Source organism: Hyla sarda, chromosome 5 (assembly GCF_029499605.1).
Source record: "Hyla sarda isolate aHylSar1 chromosome 5, aHylSar1.hap1, whole genome shotgun sequence".
Taxonomy (NCBI): domain Eukaryota; kingdom Metazoa; phylum Chordata; class Amphibia; order Anura; family Hylidae; genus Hyla; species Hyla sarda.
In genome coordinates this window covers 37,830,433-37,837,932 of record NC_079193.1, presented here as the reverse complement: position 1 = coordinate 37,837,932, position 7,500 = coordinate 37,830,433, and the positions used below count along the sequence as shown (strand labels likewise).

Below are 7,500 nucleotides of genomic sequence, written 5' to 3'. Positions count from 1 at the left end.
GATAGATATGAGATGATAGATAGATTAGTATTATTTTTTAAACTTAGTAAACGAGAAAAAATGGAGAAGGTGAGGGTGTCAGGGACCCAGACTCGATCACAGTCCATTACATAAGATGCAAAATAGCACTTTATCCCTATGGACTGTGTTGCACGAGACTTTATATAAATCTATCTATCTATCCCCATGCTTGTATCATATTGCTTGAAAATGGTAGTTGGAGATGACGGAAAGTTGCTTGCTCTCTGAGACATTATGGACTAAACTGCACTTTTTTCCTGGATTGAGGAGTGATGTGACAATTTGTTTGCCTAAATATGGTAGATATTTTTAAGCTAAATGGGGGAGATTTATCAAAACCTGTCCAGATGAAAAGTTGCTGAGTTGCCCATAGCAACCAATCAGATCACTTCTTTCATTTTTCACAGGCCTTTTGAAAAATGAAAGAAGCAATCTGATTGGTTGCTATGGACAACTCAGCAACTTTTCCTCTGGACAGGTTTTGATAAATCTCCCCCTATGTATTTTAGGAAGCTGGATGGCAATGAGGACTCTTTAAACATTTTCCTTTGTTTTGAAAAATTTCAAAGATTCTATCAATTTCAAGTATTTGTATGGACTTTTCCATGTTTTTGGTGGTATCTTTTATTTAGTTCATGTTTTTCTGGCATTTTTTCGTATAGAGTCCTATAGAGAAGCTTATGGAAAACTGGTAAAGAAAATGCAGTGTGACTTATAATTCACTATAGGATTTAATAACGTCTAGCCTCATTCATTTTGGGCAATAAAACATGTACACAAAAATACCATGAAAAACATATTTTGGCGGGTAAAACTAGTCTTACATTTCCTGTATCCATGTCCTGACTGATCCTTCTGCCATTATCTACAGTTTCACGGGCGTTGGAAATATTTACCTGAATAGACCGTGTATCTGTAAATAAGCATCAATCTGCAAATTTAGGAAAGCCTGTGTGGCGATCCCTCTAATAGTGGCCTAATACGTTGTCTCCCAGCTTTCCCAAAAACAGACATTACTTGGGAATAAATATGGTGGCTCAAGGATTTGCAATCTCTGCACATTTTATTGATAATTGATTGATTCAGGAAAAATCTTATATAAGTTAAACAATACCAAAAAGGACTAAATACCACAACAACTTATTTGTTACTTTAATATATAAAAAATAAAAATAAAGGCTGATTCTTTATTTATATTTAATTGCAATAAGTCATATACAGTCTCCATTTAACAAATGACTTCCCATTATACAGCATTGGGTGGATCACAGCATTCCTCCATTGATTTACTTTGGCTCTGTATTACAAAATAAAAACTAGGCATAAGGCCTTCATACAGTATGGAACCATATTAGGAAACACAGGGACTCCAGTAGGGACCTAATGTATCTCTGTATGTCACTGTACAGACTTAATATTATGGAGTTATTCTCCCCTACAAGCAATGCAGGTCCCTCTTACAGATGTAGCACTAGGATTCCCCTGCTTTGCCTCTCCCTGGTAGAGTTCTGCTCGGCAGATTATACATCACAATAGGGTTTTAGGATGATAAATGTGTAACCTAGTAGGATCACAAGGAGTTACATTTACATGTGGGTGTAATATACCAGTCTACGGCTAGGTTCACACGGCCATTTGCATCGACCCGTTAAGGGTCACATCATATAGTTATCTTCTATCTGTCTATCTATCTACATAAGTTACGCTTCCTCCCCAAGAAGACTCGAAGATCATCCAAATGTTAATAAATCCCCCAACACACACACTGCATTTTTCCCCACAAATTTTTGAATTTTGTGTTTTTTTTCCTACCTATCATCATATCTATGTATCTATCTAATATCTATCTATCTATTTCATATTTATCTATCTATCTATATATCCATTTTGTTTAGCAAGGGATCACTGCTTGATAATGTCTGGGTGAGCCAAAAGAAACATTGCCTGTAACTCTGCACAAGCTGGAATTAAACCCACTTACAATATATATATACTGTTGTGCTGCAGTAATCCCTTGTCTATCTGTCTCATATTTAGTTATTTATTTATTTATCTCATATCTATCTGTCTGTCTTTTTATCTCTCTATCCATCTCATATGTATCTATCTATCTCTCATATCTATCTATCTCTCACATCTATCTATCTATCTATCTATCTGTCTATCTATCTATCCAGGGTAGTAGCTATAAGAGGTGCAGAGGCAGCAGTTGGACATGGGCCCTGTTGTGTACAGGTTGCAAAGGCCCCTCTACCATATTAGAAGACATTATATTATATTAAGTGGCAGGTGGGGCCCCATAGATTGCACTGGGGCCACAGTCTTTTCACCCTCCATGTGTTCCTACATCAGAATACAATGTGGAATATCAGAAGACCTAAAACAAGGCTGAGATGCAAGTGCCAGCTAGAGAATACCTCCTATTAAAGGACAAACCAGAGTTGTACTTTGCAGGTTCTTTACCCACTCAAGTGAGTGTCATATCCTACAATATCAATCTCCATAGATCCTGAATATCCATTATTTTCAGACCTCATTTCACAAGAAGTCTTTGGGATCCATAATGGATAAAAGGTGTCAAGTGAAGCCTCTTTTTTATGTTACTTAAAGCAAATTTCTATCAATTTCCTAAAAGAAAATGTTGATTTACAGATAAACAGAAGTAAATATCCAGGAGAGGCGGAGGCGCAGGGAGGTTATGATTGAGGGGGATGAATGTAGACTCAGGCCCAGTGGATTCTGCTGATGTGATTCCCCGGATGACAAGGGCGGCTTTGTTAGAACTGCAGGCGGCTTCAAGGTCGGTTGTTCTTTAACTCTTCAGTGCCCACAGGGTCTATTACACATTACTTTATAAGACACACAGGAGAGCTTTACTAGAGGGCCAGCTCCATGCTCCCTGCTGTACACATCTCCTGAATACTATGCAAAATAGCCATTATCTGTGTGCAAAAAGCATGCTGTTTTTTGTTTGTCTTGTAAGGTTGTGTTATATGGCTGTTCTTCCCCAACCTTTATTCACTATAGCAGGGACTGTTTACTATTCTCTACAGCCATTCCTCAGACTTCATCGGATTTATAATGACAGATACAGATAGATAGATAGATAGATAGATAGATAGATAGATAGATAGAAAGATAGATATGAGATAGATAGATAGATAGATAGATATGAGATAGATAGATAGATAGATAGATAGATAGATAGATGGATAGATAGATAGATAGATAGATAGATATGAGATAGATAGAGAGATAGATAGATATGAGATAGATAGATAGATAAATATGAGATAGATAGATAGATAGATAGTTATGAGATAGATAGATATGAGATAGATAGATAGATAGATAGATAGATAGATATGAGATAGATAGATATGAGATGAATAGATATAAGATAGATAGATAGATATGAGATAGATAGATAGATAGATATGAGATAGATAGATAGATAGATAGATAGACAGATAGATAGATTGATATGAGATAGATAGATAGATAGATAGATAGATATGAGATAGATAGATAGATAGATATGAGGTGGATGGATGTGTGGACAGACAGGTAAAGAGATGATAGAGAGAGAGAGAGAGAGAGAGAGAGAGAGAGAGAGAGAGAGAGAGAGAGATGAGAAAGGTAGATAATACATGTAGAGAGAAAAATAACGACAGATGATTATTTAAAGATAAGTGATATAGATGGATCAATAAATAGATATAGAAAAAGAAAGCAGCAATCATTTCTTATGCTCTACATTACAACTGGATCTGCATCAAATGTATAGAAATTACAGTCAGATAAACAAATAGCTAATTGATAGATAGATAGATAGGAATTGAAATGCCTTTAATCTTTCATTCATTAAACATTTACACATGTCAGACACACAACTTGATAAATATATGTTTGAATGTTCACAGAAAATTATTCTTTATAAGAAATTACCTTTTATTCATATATTTCTATGACTAAACAATATCCACAATTTCTAATAACATAAATGCCTATAATGTCTTTCTTTTCCCAGCATACATACATTTTCTATTTTCTGAGTTAATATATTGAACAAATGATGTTGTGCACCTATGTAGTGACATCACAGTTTTAAATGTTTTGTGTTGAATTTAGCCTCAGTTTCCATGTGTTCCTTTCATTGGAAGGAATCATACAGCTCGATTTAAGATTATGATTTATATGAGTGGTCACGATTTACTATAAATGAGACTCTAAATGTGAAGCTTTTGTGCCTTTTTGTTGGCATGATTCTGTGTATGAATCTATTAGAATATGTTGTAAAACTAAAAAACAATGTCTCTTCCTAAAAGTATAGGAGCACCACATTCTGTGTCCTCCTTCTATTTCTTTTCATATAAAGTATACATTTATCCAGGTTTTATTTATCTCCTGTGCTTGAGACCATTGTATATTTACACTGCTGTTATATTGACTGTTGCAGACAGATTAAAGTGTTATGAAATATATAAGACTATAAGATTTGTGAACTAATAGTAAATTAAGTTTTAATTTATTTATGTATTTATTTATTTATTTTATTTTATTTTGTAAGTTATTTTTATGTCATTTTCTATTTCAAAATGCATAAAAATATTTTTCGAGTGGTAAAAGCTCTACATTTCTTATACAGAGCTCCTCTGCAAAGCAATAGATTTAAAGGAGTTTTATGGGATTTTTATATTGATGGTCCTTCCTCAGGACAGGCCATCAACATCAGAAATGTGAGGTTTCACTTTTGAGCTGCAATACCAAGAATTGCCACTATGAAATGAGCCTGAACCATGCTTGGTAAGAAATGAAGAGGCCACAGTGCTGTCAGGGACCGACTGGGGGACTGGAAGAGTGAGCCCTAAACTGACCCTAAAACCATCTCTCCCTGCCTACTTGCCCATCCACCCTAAATGGTGGATTGACAACTGGGCGCTGGTCCCTTCCTGCGCTAAAGTGCAGTGGCATAAAAACACATAATATACATAGGCGGTCACCGAACAGAAACAGAAAACTTCTAGATAACCAGATATACCAGACAGAATACAAATACTAACAGGGCAAAAGATAAACTCACAAACAGAGCAGAATATAGTGAATTAACAAACAGTTCATAAACCGGATATCAGATAAATGGCAGACATGATAAAATGAACAAGACTAGGCATGATATGGGTATACAGCAGAATCCAGGAGATGAAGGGGATAAACAGAAGAACTGAGAGCCAAAACACTAAACTGAACAGGTAACATAGGACACTGTTCGCAAACAGGTACAAGTAAAAAGGACAAAGATCAGAGCAACCAAACAGGATATAAATATAAGACACTGTTCACACTGGGACACAGAACATACAAACTGGAGTACCCACTCCATTATATGAGTAGCCATTAATAATAAAGCCAAATAGGCTGCTCCACGGACACACTCCACCATGTGGACAAAATGCTGACCCAGTAGGAAACAGAAATATAATACATGAAACACTAGACTAGAACCAGATGAGTCTGAATAGACTCCAGAACAAGAATATAACAAACAGGGCACAGGTAACAAGCAAGACTCAGACATAGTGTGAACACTGACAAAGCTGAACAGACATAATTCTAAAACCAACAACACTAAATTAGTCCCCTAGGAGTCTCAGGGCAAATAATATATAAATCACAATTTTAGGGACAGGCCCCTCAGGACTGCCCTAAACTAGAGACTGCCTAGTCTTATTAAAACTTAGCTTTTATTCATTCTTTATGTAAAAGAAGAACTTAACATGCTTGTGGTATGTACAGTGAGGAAATTGGGGGGGGTTATGGATTAAAAATCCGTCCAACCTAAATGCGTGCACTTAAGTGCAAGTTTGCTTATCATTTAAACCAATCAGCAGTTTATCAGTGTACCGTTGCTGACAGCGCTACCGCGCCTCTCAGTCACAGCAGAACACTGCTAGAAAGTGCTGATATTTATTGTGCCGATGAGGATGCTGATATTAAAATAATGCCTCCTAAACTAACGTTTCGCCCGTGGACCGGGCTTTCTCAAAGTACTCAGCAGCGGTACACTGATAAACTGCTGATTGGTTTAAATGATAAGCAAACTTGCACTTAAGTGCACGCATTTAGGTTGGCCGGATTTTTAATCCATAACCCCCCCATTTCCTCACTGTATATACCACAAGCACGTTAAGTTCTTCTTTTACATAAAGAATGAATAAAAGCTAAGTTTTAATAAGACTAGGCAGTCTCTAGTTTAGGGCAGTCCTGAGGGGCCTGTCTCTAAAATTGTGATTTATATTATAATTCTAAAACCGACTAATGTAACACAGACTAAAATACAAGGATCATGCTATGTAACCATGGCTATAAACCCAGATAAAATGGAAAGATAAATACAAAATAAATGCTCAAGCAGACATAGTCAGAATATTGCACAAACAGACATGGGCCGGCATATATCATTGTAGGTGGAAGTGAAGCATTTTTCTACACCTTTTTTTTGTGTGCTGGTAATGTGTAGGCGCACCAGATTTATTAAATGGTCACAGATCATTTGATACATTGTCCGACATTTATCATTGTCTTTAGACAGTTTTTTTGTGTCTACAAAAGGCGCATGCAGGGTTTCTTTGCGCCTTTTTTGCACCTTTTTGTTTACACATTTCTACTGATTTTGAGTTGTAATCCACTGATTTTGGCAATACACATGATATGGAAGGGATTTATGAACTGCGCCTTTTTGTGAAATGGCGCAAAAAAGGCTCTAAAACTGAAAAGTCTCTAAAACTATGCCAGCCCAGACTTAGCTTAGCTTTTTGATGTATGTGAAGAGATACATTTCAGAAAATGTGACCTGCACAAAATATATCAAATGTTCTGCGACCATTTAATAAATATGGTGCTCCTAGACGTTACCAGCACACAATAAAAAGGTGTAGAAAAATGCTTCACTTCCACCAACAATGATAAATGCCGGCCATTTTGTGCAGGTGCCCATTTTCTGAAATTTCTCTCTTCACATACACCAAAAAGCTAAGCTAAGTCTGGGCTGGCATAGTTTTAGAGACTTTTCAGTGGCTTTGTGCCTTTTTTGCGCTTTTTCACAAAAAGGTGCAGTTCATAAATCCCTTCTATATCATGTGTATTGCCAAAATCAGTGGATTACAACTCAAAATCAGTAGAAATGTGTAAACCAAAAGGCGTGTAAAGAGGCCTGTGAAAAATGAAAGAAGCGATCTGATTGGTTGCTATGGGTAACCCAGCAACTTTTCCTCTGGACAGGTTTTGATAAATCTTTCCCATAGTGTTGAATGATGTGTCAGCATACATTTTCAACCACCTTTCTATTTTAATGGGGGACACAAGACTAGTGTTGAGCGTGAATATTTGCATTTCCAACTTTTATCGCGAATTCGCGAATATTGCAAATATATTCGCTATATATTCGAAATTGCGAATATTTGCTTTTTCCCTGCATAT

At 36.2% G+C, this 7,500-nt stretch overlaps 1 long non-coding RNA gene across 2 annotated transcripts in view; it reads left to right on the top strand.

The window, feature by feature from the left end:
• Nucleotides 1-7,500, top strand: part of LOC130273077 (uncharacterized) — a 24,292-nt gene that overhangs the window by 11,830 nt on the left and 4,962 nt on the right. The window contains exons 1-2 of one of the 2 annotated variants that reach the window (XR_008843865.1): nt 541-712; nt 2,674-2,821. This is a non-coding gene — a long non-coding RNA (uncharacterized LOC130273077). Of the gene's footprint in view, nt 1-540; nt 713-2,673; nt 2,822-7,500 lie in introns of those variants that run through there. The other variant, XR_008843864.1, reaches the window with a different exon arrangement.